At 56.6% G+C, this 10,681-nt stretch overlaps 2 long non-coding RNA genes across 3 annotated transcripts in view; both read left to right on the top strand.

Annotated features, from left to right (window-relative positions):
- The first annotated feature begins 95 nt into the window (after positions 1-95).
- On the top strand, positions 96-5,392 carry LOC104857187. Its single transcript, XR_778810.2, has 3 exons — positions 96-1,715; positions 1,917-2,811; positions 4,574-5,392. It is a non-coding gene; the product is annotated as an uncharacterized LOC104857187 (long non-coding RNA).
- Positions 5,393-10,005: 4,613 nt separating this feature from the next.
- The window catches only part of LOC104857188, a 1,755-nt gene continuing 1,079 nt past the window's right edge, over positions 10,006-10,681 (top strand). Inside the window, exons 1-2 of one of the 2 annotated variants that reach the window (XR_004518069.1) lie at positions 10,006-10,194; positions 10,300-10,672. This is a non-coding gene — a long non-coding RNA (uncharacterized LOC104857188). Of the gene's footprint in view, positions 10,673-10,681 lie in introns of both variants that reach the window. The other variant, XR_778811.3, reaches the window with a different exon arrangement.

Below are 10,681 nucleotides of genomic sequence, written 5' to 3'. Positions count from 1 at the left end.
GGTGGTGGTGGTGGTGATGGTGGTGGTGGTGATGGTGGTGATGATGGTGGTGATGGTGATGGTGGTGATGGTGGTGGTGGTGATGGTGGTGATGGTGGTGGTGATGATGAGGGAGACCCGAAAGAGTGAAGGTGCTTCCCAGTACACACACAGAGCCACACTCATCATCCCTGCCTCAGATCTTGTCCAGCACCTTTAGGGCTGGCTGGCGTTGTGTCCTTCAGCAGCCCCAAGCAGGTGGAGAAGTGGAGAACAACCTGAGATGTGCAGCGGGAGCTGTCCTCTGTGACCCCAGGCCAGGGATCCCCAAACTTGGAGTCTTTGTTTCCCCATCTGTCAAACAAGGGGAATGAACTTTGTCACTGCTAAGCGTTGCTCCAAAGTGGGTGGGGAAGGCAGGGTCAGCCTGTTCCAAGGCTCCGGTCTGAACAGTGTCCCCATCGTGCCCACAGACGATGTCTCCTGAGCTTCCAGAGCCCCGATGTGAGGGCCCGAGTGCACGGGAACAGGAAGCGCCTGAGATGCTGGAGGAGACTGCAGCTCAAGCGCCCTCAGTGGCTCCCCGCTGCTGGTGGATGAGTTAGCCCTCCTGGCCCAAGCTTGCGCACCATCTGCCCTGTACCCACCACCTGGGGGCAGGAAGGTCCAGGGTGGTGGCTTTCCAACTCACGGCGAGAGGCAGTTTCGCACCCTGTTGGGGCGCACGCCCGCCACTCCCGCTGCCCTCGGTGAACTCGTGAGCCCTGCCCCTCTCCTCGACCCCTGCACTTGGCCCTCTCTCTCGCCTCTGCCTGTCGTCTTTCCCGTGTGTGGCTGAGCCTCTAGAGCCTGGCTCCAGCCCACACCGGTCAGGCTGCTGGCTCTACCTTTCCCTGCCATTGCCCCGTCTGTGCCTCCCGGAAAGACAAGTGGTTACTCCACGGTAGCCCTCTGGTGTTCCTGGGGTCCGCAGATGAACACCGCTCGGAACCATCTGAAGCTCCACAGGTGTTAATGTGGGGTGGGGGCAGCTGCGAACCCCAGGAGACGCTCAGACCATGTGGCTGGTGCTTATTTAGCTGCAGACAGTGCCTGCCATATGGGGAGAGGGACCTTGCATTGCCAGATGTTCCAAATCTCCAAGAGAAGGCATAAATCCGGGTATTTTTAAACACAAAATCCCTCAGCATTTAAATGTTAAAACTAATTCAAACGCAAAAAAGCACTGTGTGGGCCAAATAAGATCTGCCGGTGGGTGGACTAGAGCTGGCTGGTCTGTGAGCCCTGGTGAGTGGCAGGCGGAGGGAGAGGCCCACAGCAGAGCTGAGAAGGAGCAGCCGAGGTGTGGGGGACGCTGGCAGAGGCCCCCGCGCTGCCTCCCACAGGAGAGCCTCTCGGCCAGCTGCCCTAGCAGAGGCGGGCGCATCCTGGGTGCGAGACTCTCGTGGGCTCCCCGCAGCTCCACCGCTGGGGGCCTGTGAGGCAGAGGCAGGAGTTGTGAGGGCACCGGAGCAGTCACCGGGGGCTCGGTGCTCCGTGACATCAGCTGGCAACAGACGCAGTCGGGTGGCTCGGTGAGCCGAGTAGCCTCACAGACACTGTTCACCTGAGTGCCCATCACGTCCCAGGCACCGCGTCCTGTTCTGGGCGGTGGAGATGAGGAATAAGTCTCCCATCCGTGCAGCGGATGGACGTTGTTCCTGGAGTGGGGGAGGCAGAGAATACGCAAAGGAGTGGTAAGTGGGGCCTGCACTGTCAGCGGAAGAAACAATAGCATCGCTGCGTGTGTGGTGTCGGGGGTGGCTGCTACTTAGAGAAGACGCGTGGGGAGCTGGGGAGCGAGTCTCCGTCCACGCGGGGGCGTCCGAGCAGACAAGCGAAGGGTGGGCTTTCATTCATCCGGGATGAGCCAGGGTTATGCTCAAACTCCTCCTTAGACGCAGCCTCCTGAGGACACCAGAGCTGGGAGGTTGCAGAGATGATGAGGGACCCTGCCAAGCCTGTGACTCTCCGTCCTGCCCCCTGCAGGAGCGTCCGGAAGGTCCACAAACTGCCTGGTGGGCAGGAGTGCTGCCCCGGCTATAGGCGGGACGCTAGGGAGAGAGGGCTTGGGGCTGGTGGGAACAGCAGAACTCCCGGGCCCTCGCCCACAGCTGCCCTGCACTCCCTGTGCGGTGCTCACCTGGGTCTCCCCCAAGTCACCCAACTGCAGCAATGCTCTCACTCACTAGTCCTGGACGGCCGCAGTCCCCAGCACACCATTGTGAGGCACAAGACGTTTTTAAGGTAGACAATGGCTAAGCCAACAGACCAGGAGTTGGTGCTGTTGGAAAGAGAGGAAGCATCCAGCATGCAGGGACGTGTGCGGAGGCACTGCGTTGGTCAGGAGGAAGAGGGGCCCGGGAAGGGCGGGCAGGAGGCTTTGCAGGTGGGAATTGTGTGAGGCATGGGTCAGCACCGCAAATAACTTCAGGCCTCTGGGCATCAGCTGCCCCCAGAGGCTGTGAGCCAGGAGTGACCCTCAGGGAGGAAGGGCGGGTGCAGCTCAGGGTAAGGGCACCACGGTCCCCAGTGAGTTGGGCTCTGTCTTTAAGCGCCGACCAGGCCTGAGCGGGCCAGGCCCGTCCTGGACAACGAGGCCCTGAGGTGTGAACCACCAAGACGTGGCCCGAGGCATGAAGACCACACAAGACCTGCGGCTCAGGATCCACTGAGGACACGTGAGACGCTCGCCTCCCGTTCTTGAGTGTGGGTGGCGTGGCTCTTGTGAACGGTGCTGCTGTGAACATGGGCGTGCAAACACCTCTCAGACCCTGCCTTCCACTATTTCAGGTACAAGCCCAGAAGTGGAGTGCTGGGGCTTGTTTCTGTTTGTACTTTTTGCTTTTTTTACTTTGGCCTTCTGATTCTGAAGTAGTTTTAGAATCACACAAGAGTTGCAAAGATCGCAAGGGAGCCGGGCATGGTGGCGCATGCCTGTAATTCCAGCACTCAGGAGGCTGAGGCAGGAAGATCGCTGTGAGTTTGAGACCAGCCTGGGCTACATAGTGAGTTCCGGGTCAGTCTCAACTACATAGTGAGACCCTGTCTCAAAAAAAGAAAAAAAAAATGATGGCAAGGGAGTTCCCACACTGGCTTTCCAGGGGCTGGCATCTCACACAAGCACAGTATGTTGGCCGGAACTGAGAAACCCATATTTCACAAAACTGTGTGTGAATTCTCTGATTTTTCCACTGTTGTTATTTCTCTGGCCCAGGATCCCACAGTCACTGTGGGGACATGTCCCCTAAGTCTCCTCTGGGCGGGGGCGTTTCCTCCATTTGTCTTGTGTTTTGTGACCCCGACACTTTTGAAGCACAGGGCAGACTTTTCACAGAGCCTTCCTCAGTTGGTTTTCAGGATGTTTCTTGTGATTGGACTGAGACTGTGTGTTTGGGGGGTGTAACACGGGTGTGTGAGCCCGTCGTGACTCAGGTGGCTTTTCCCTTCCTTGATCGACTGATGTGGACTTTCTGTAGTGGTTGGGGACCTGACACATGGCACTGCCCTCTGACCACACACTGGAGAGGGCCGTGGTGGACCTGCCCCACGGAAACGTAACAGGGACCCGTGTGTTTATTTGGCCTGGTGAGGACAGGGACTTCTGGGAAGCGATGGACACTGGCACCGGCAGGAGAGGCGGGGCGGGACAGCATCAGAGGGAGGAAGAGCAAGTCAGAGCCCTGGGCAGGAAGGGAGAGGTGGCAGCGGGGGGCTGAGTGAGCGGAGAGGGCCAGGAGGAGGGCAGCCCCGCAGTACCTAAGCCCCGGGAGGAGACGCCGTGGACAGCCGTGAGCACTGCTCACCCACGGAGAGGCTGAGAGCAGCATGGCGGAGACACGTGTGGGCTCTGACGCCGCGGGTGCTTCCGCACCAGTAGGAGAGACAAACTGAGCCCTTTCACCTACAGCGTGACAGGTGCACAACGCCGCGCCCCACTGGGACCTGAGCGCCCTGAGCGGGTGGGATGTTAACGTCTAGTCCAGGGCTGTCTTCTTCCCTCTCACACTTTCTGTGGCTCTGGCTTCAGTGCTCCCTGAGCAGAGCCGTTCAGTGCAGACACTGGGAGACCTGCACAGAGAGAAGCACACAGCCACAGCTGGGGACAGGGAGGAGCGATGGAGCTGGAGCAGGGCCCTCCCGCACCCCCTGGGGGTGACTGCACATGCAGTGCCTACGGGGAGACGGGCAGCCTGGGCTCAGACCACGCGCTGCCTCCCGCCGGCTTGGTGACACGCAATGTGGCTCATTCTCCGGCGGAGGCGTCGGCACCTGTCTGCCTCACACGGGGCTGTGCATGGACGGTGCGTCAATGTCGGTCACCGGCACGTGGGCCGTGGCACAGTCCTGAGGCCGGGCCTGTGGATCCCGGGGGTGCTAAAGTTGGCATCTCCGCCCTCACTCTGTATGGTCCCTTTATACCTAATGTCTGGGGTCAGATCCCAGCCCGGCTCCGAGTGCACGCACTTTAATCACTTTGTAAGTCCCTTCTAAAAGCCAGTGACCCACGTGCGTTAGCCCAAAATGTCCCCATCTGGCCTCTTCTCCCTTTAAGGCAGAGAACACCCAGAGAAGAGCAACTGAGGTGATTTTGAGGGTTTGCAGGAAAGGCGATCGCCAGTGTTTACACCACTTCTAGACCCCCGCAGCACGGCTAGAAATCTCCAGATTGTCCTATGCCTGCAGCTGCCTCAGGCCCCGGGGAGAGCAGTGCCAGCCCCTTGGAGTCGGGCCTTGGCCGACATAGACTTCAGCATTCTAAAGGCTTCTGAGCACACAGCTCAGAGCCGCCGGGTCCATTCACATTGCTGTGCAGCCGTCACCACCGTCCACCTCCCGGACGTCATCCATTTTCAAGCTTAATCACTGTATCCATCCAATAGCTCCTCACACCCGCTACCTCCCCAGCTCTTCCTGCCCACTGCTCTCTCCTACCCACCACTCTCCGCCTCTGTGAGCTTGAGCACTGCGTGGACCCCATCAACCCAGAGTCCTACAGTATCGAGGCTGGCTTCTCTCACTCTGCCTGACGTCCTCAAGGTTCATTCATGCTGAGCATGTGTCTAATCTTCTCTCTGTTGAAGGCTTGGCACGACTGCATGATACGGAGTGTCAGCATTATAGCTTATTCTAGATGGCCCCCAAAGCTTCACACGCGCGTATGTGGGGCTTTGTGGAGCTGGATGGATCTAGGGTGTGTGATACTGGGGTTAAGGGTATGTGGCACTACATTAGGCCACTGATTTCACTTAGCAGAGCTGTAGGTGTGGCTGAATGGATTTACTGGAGACAGAAGCCCCCCTCTGTATATGCATGGCACCACCCAGATGTCTTATAGCCTGGGTGGGATAAAAAGGAAAGAGGCTGCTGCTCACTGCTTTGCTGCCTCCTGCCTGCTCTGCCATGGACTGTTTCTCCTCTGCCATCCACCCTGCCTTGAAGCCAGATGACTATGAACTGAAATCTCTGCAAACTGTAAGCCTAAATAAATCTTTCCTTCTTTACCTTATGGATGTTGGGTATTTTGTCTCAGCAATGAAAAACTAACTAAGACAGTTGGTGTTCACTTGAGGAACTGATTCTATGTTTTGTTGTTGTTGTTGTTGTTGTTGTTTTGAGACAAGGTCTCACTATGTAGTTGAGACTGACCTGGAACTCACTCTGTAGCCCAGGCTGGTCTCGAACTCACAGCGACCCTCCTGCCTCAGTCTCCCAAGTCCTGGGAGTATAGGTGTGCGCCACCCCACCTGGTGATTCTGTTTTTATACAAAGGATTTACTAGACAGTTTTTCGAATTGGACACACAAGCCTTCCAACAGCTGCCTATGGTGTCAGAGATGGAAGAGGGCGAAGTTGCTCTCTGCATGCTGGAGAGCTGGAGGCTCTACGGTCACCCTGTGAGTGAGACTCTGTCCCTGACATCCTAGGGCTGAGGTTCAGAGACACTGAGAAATGTGGCCCAGGTCACACAGCCAATCGTCAGCATAGCTGGGGTTGGAGAACAGGTTGCACAGCCAAGCCCTGAAACTCCCAGCTCCACAAAGAGCTGAAATGGGCCAGGGATTTAGCTCAGTGGCACAGTGCCTGCCTCACAAAGAGCTGAAAGACTGTTAAAAACAACCATAGTGGTTGTACAATGTAGAGAGGTTCCTTTTCCTCTGCAGCCTCACCTACATTTGCTATTGCTTGGCTTCTCAGTGGTGTCTGTTCTTTCTGGAGTGAGATGGAATCTCAATGTTGGTTTAATGTGCATTTCTTTCGTGGCCCAAGATGTTGAGCAATTCCTCATGTCTTTATTGGCCAATTGTAGCATAAATTATAATAACTCAATCTTGGAAGCAGCCTATGTGCCCATCAACAGGTGGATGGATGAGGGACCTGTAGTGTTTATACAGACTGGACTACTACTCTGCCACAAAGAAAGATAAACTTGAGTCATTTGTAGGAAAGTCGATGCACCTTGGGACTATAATGCTAAGTGAAATAAATTAGACACTCAAGTGTAAACATTACGTGGTTTCTCTTAGATAGAAACCCAAACTATAAATAAAGAGAAAAGTCAAAGATAATAGAAAAGAGGGGAAACATCTTTCTCAAATGCGAAGGGGCCAAGAGACAGAGGGAGCAGGGTGGGAGGAGAGGGGAAGGGGATTAAAAAAGAACTGAATTGTGTCCCACCCATGTGCCACTCCCTGCAGGGATGTGATCAGTGTGCAAACAGTGTGCAACAGGCAGTAATAAGAATAAAAACAGATCTCCCCCGAGACCCAGCAATTCCCTAATGGCACGGACCCAGGAGAAACAGTTCTCACACACGGTCTGGTGTCAGGGTGTGCACGGTCGCTCTGCCCCAGCATCCCAGGCAGAGGGCAGCCCAGGTGCCTTCGGACAGGAGGGACAGATGCGTCACATCGCCCGCCACAGGGGAGCCACACAGGAGGGTTCACACTCCTGAGAGTTCAGGGTTCCGTTGCAGGAAGTGCCAGAGCAGTCAAAGTCAATCTGCACTTGGCAAAAGTCAGAGGAGTGGCTGTCCCTCCAGGAGAAGGCCAGGTTTTAAGGAGGAAGCCATACCTGAGATCTTTATCCAGGACCAGAGCCATATACTTGTCTCAGATGTGTGTATCTCGTGAGATGCAGATCTAAGGAAAAAGAAAAGAACTCTAGGAAAAACTGCTGAAGTGCTCAGGGCGGAGCATGCTGGTGCCTGCAACTTGCAAATGCAGCCCACACACTCAGAGTGGGTTGGTGGACAGGGAGAGGGGCTGCGACGGTGATAACAGCAGGGTGAGGCTGGCATTGGGCAGAATCCAGGCAGGCAGAGTCCTGTGAGGCTTCTTGGACTCAGCTTCGCATCTGAGAAGTTGCATAACAGATATGGAAGGAGAGCTCAGCCTGTGACAACTTCTCACCCACAGGCTCGGCAGTCTCCTTTAGTCACAGGAAAAATCTCCAGGCACCTGGCACAAAGGGTGGGCGGGAGGCTTTATTTAAGGGCTCCCCTCGGGTGGCAGCAGGGGCTGCGCACACAGGAACTTGCTTCCTGTCTGGGGAGAAGCTCACGAGTCAGTGGAGGCCTGGTCTTGCCTCCTTGGGTGGGAGCCAGGGTCCTGGCTGTGCCCTCTTGCAAGGCAGCAGGCTCAGGTACTGGGCTCTGCCAGGCATCTGCTCCCAGTTCTCTGGGGGAGGCCGAGGCAGAGCTGCTGGGGGCCAGCAGACCTTTACACCCGGCTGCCCCCTGGCCTGGACACAGCTTTGTCCCTGCCCCCCCTTCTGTGTGCCGTTCCTTCTTGGAGGCCTGCTTTCCCATTTGTTTTGAAGTTATGCAGTTTATTAATCATTTAATGGACAGAAGGGACAGAAGCCCAACTTGGCCGGCAGCAGCACAGGATCCCTAGATGAGGAGACCAGAGGAAGGGGCTGACGTGTCACGCTAGACACAGGTATGGATGGGCGCCTCTCAAAGGCTTTTAACACAGCTGAGGTCAGTGAGGAAACAGCCCGGGCCTCGGTGCCTGGCACTGGGCGCTCACCTGTCCGGGACTTGACAGGGAAGGCTTTGGAATGGGCAAGATGGTGGTTATCACCAAGATGCAAAGCTGACAGATTCTAGGCTTTCTTCCCTTAAATACAACGATATGATTATTTACAGAGTTCACTTTTACATCGATGGTGAAGCTTAAACTAGAACTTATGCCTAAAATGTCATATAGTTCTCTCCCTTAAATTTATTTGCTAAATATCTTTGATGTTCCGATGACTTCTGGTTTTTACTTTCTTGGTGTCCTTGCTGTCCTTGTCCTTCTTTGGATGTGCCCCCATTTTTAAAAGCAGATGTATTTGGAGGCAGGGTCTCACTGTTTTCCAGACTGGGCTCTCGGATACGTGGGCCCAAGCTGTCCTCTGGCTGCAGCCACCCCGGGCAGCCCGGGCCTCGGCCCCAGCACCACGCCTGGCTTGCTGTCTTGAGAAGCCCTTCGCACATGCACAGCCCACTCCTCACTGCGCCCTCCCATGTCCTCTGCGTGTTCCCGTGGCTGTGCAGCCATTGGCACGACCGGTCTAGGGTCCCTCTGTGCCCCAAAGGAAATCCCAGCCACCCACTCTTTCCTTTAGGCCCCCCGAGGCCTGACACCTGGCTGATCCCACTCCGCACCATCGTGAATGGGGTACAGGCTGTTGTTTCCCTATAGTTCCGTTCCCAGGAGAGGGGTCGTGGGAGCGTGGACAGGAATTTTAACAGAAGCACCGCCAGGTTCCAGCAGTTATGTCAGGTCTGAAAGGGAGGCTGAGACACTGTCCCCATGGGGCAGTTACAGCTCCTGCGTCAGCTTTAATTCCCTCCCACGGGGGAGTCCGGCGTGTCCCGGAGTCACGCCTGGCGTGGGCTCCTCGCGGGTCCTGCCCATCCCGCCCCACGGCCCATGCTCCACCAGCACAGTTTGCCCAGAGCTGGGCCTTGGGGAGCTGAGCACAGGATCTAGCGTGGAGGTGGAGGAAGGGGCGGAGGGGTGGGAGGATCCACAGGGAGCCCTGCTGAGACACGGAGTCTCCAACCTGCCGATTCCTGGAGATCAGGGGTTTTGAGACTCGAAGACTGGGCACGGGAACTCTGGTGCTTCCGGCTAGGGACATCGCTCAGGGCTGCGGAGAGACTCGAGGGATACAGGAGCAGTCACTGAGGGAAGTGGTCTGAGCAGGCCGCACCCCCGACACTGGGAAGGACCAGCTCGGAAAGTGGAGCAGGGTTCCCAGGGTCCGGGCAGGTGGGGCCTCGAGGAAGGGACACCATGGCACTGGGGAGGTGGACACACGGTGGGACACGTAAATGCACACCCGCAGAGTGTGCAAGCCCAGGACAGGCCTGGTGCTCACTGTCTGTGACAACTCGCTCTCTGGTGGGGACACTGGCGGGTGGAGGCTGTGGGTTGTGGGGGCTGAGCACACACGAAGTCTTCATCCGTCCTCCTTATTTGGCTCTAAACTGTAAAACTGTTCTCAGAAAGTGTGCAGAGGGAAATCATTTCTGGCTCTCAGCGCTCTGGATACCTGGACTGGTCTGGGTTTGGGGCGTGGTCTGTGTCGCTCTTGGAGATCTTCTGGGCACCAGGACCCCCTCTTCTTTGGGGGTGGCAGTCAGAAGTGTGTCAGGCACGGCCTCGTGCTGTCTGGGACCCTTTTATTACTGCTGCTTGGTAATTACCCAGGACTGTAATTACCCAGCCAGGGCTGGGAGCTCGCTGCACAGTTGCCAGCTGGTCCCCAAGACTGCACCACGACTCCTCCCAGATCCCAGAGACTCTGCCAAACCCCAGAGCCCTGTCACAGGGCTCTGGCCTTGAACAGAACCTGGCTGCAATGGCTGGGGAGTTTAGCCATTTATCGGGAGGAGGGCACTGCAGCCTCCGGTGAGTCAGCCACTCTCCCACTCACCAAGGACATAGGACTCAGTTCCTGGTTTATCCTTAAAGAGCTGACGGTGTGCAGGGAGGAGAGGAGCAGTTAAGACATTGAATCACCCGAGGAAATGCAAGAGCCAGCAGGAACTCAGTGGAAAGTGGGAGGAAACATGTCAGGAGCCCCATGTACAGCTGCATCAGTTGAGCACTGCACAAGTCTGGGGTCATCGTTCCCCAAACTGTGAACGTGAGGAGCTTTGTGAGACTTCTAGGACAGGTATCCAGGGGTCACCCAGATGCAGGGCTGGAGCAAGAGCAAGGAACCACGGCCTCAGAGAAGGCGAGGGGGTGGCTAAGACTTTCGCTTTCTGGGACTTCCCAGGTGCGTCTTCCACGGTGGCGGACTGGACAGGGTAGACAGCGGGACTGTGAAGAGGGACAGCGGACACCAGATTATCAGGCCAGAGGTTGTTGTTCCTTCTGTGTGCGGACAGGGCTCAAGGGCCTCTGACAGTGTTTATTTAGTACACTGCAGAAGATCAATAAATTTTCCTGAATAAGAAAAATGAATGTGTCAGGCAAAAGAAATTCCACAGCGAGGAGAATCCCCGCCGTGGACACGAGGGGGAGCCCGAGACACCCGTCCTCCCGAGGCCCGGGGCGGGCGGTTCTCGCGGTGCCGGGACCAGGACCTCCGTCCCGGCTTCTGCCGCCTCGGAGCCCAGGCTAAGGTGACACAGAAGGCGCAGGCCTCGGTAGGCGCG

This window comes from Fukomys damarensis, unplaced genomic scaffold (assembly GCF_012274545.1).
Source record: "Fukomys damarensis isolate Sample0158 unplaced genomic scaffold, DMR_v1.0_HiC HiC_scaffold_19, whole genome shotgun sequence".
NCBI classification, from domain to species: Eukaryota; Metazoa; Chordata; class Mammalia; order Rodentia; family Bathyergidae; genus Fukomys; species Fukomys damarensis.
The sequence above is the reverse complement of the archived record's forward strand: the minus strand, read 5'-3'. Positions and strand labels throughout refer to the sequence as shown.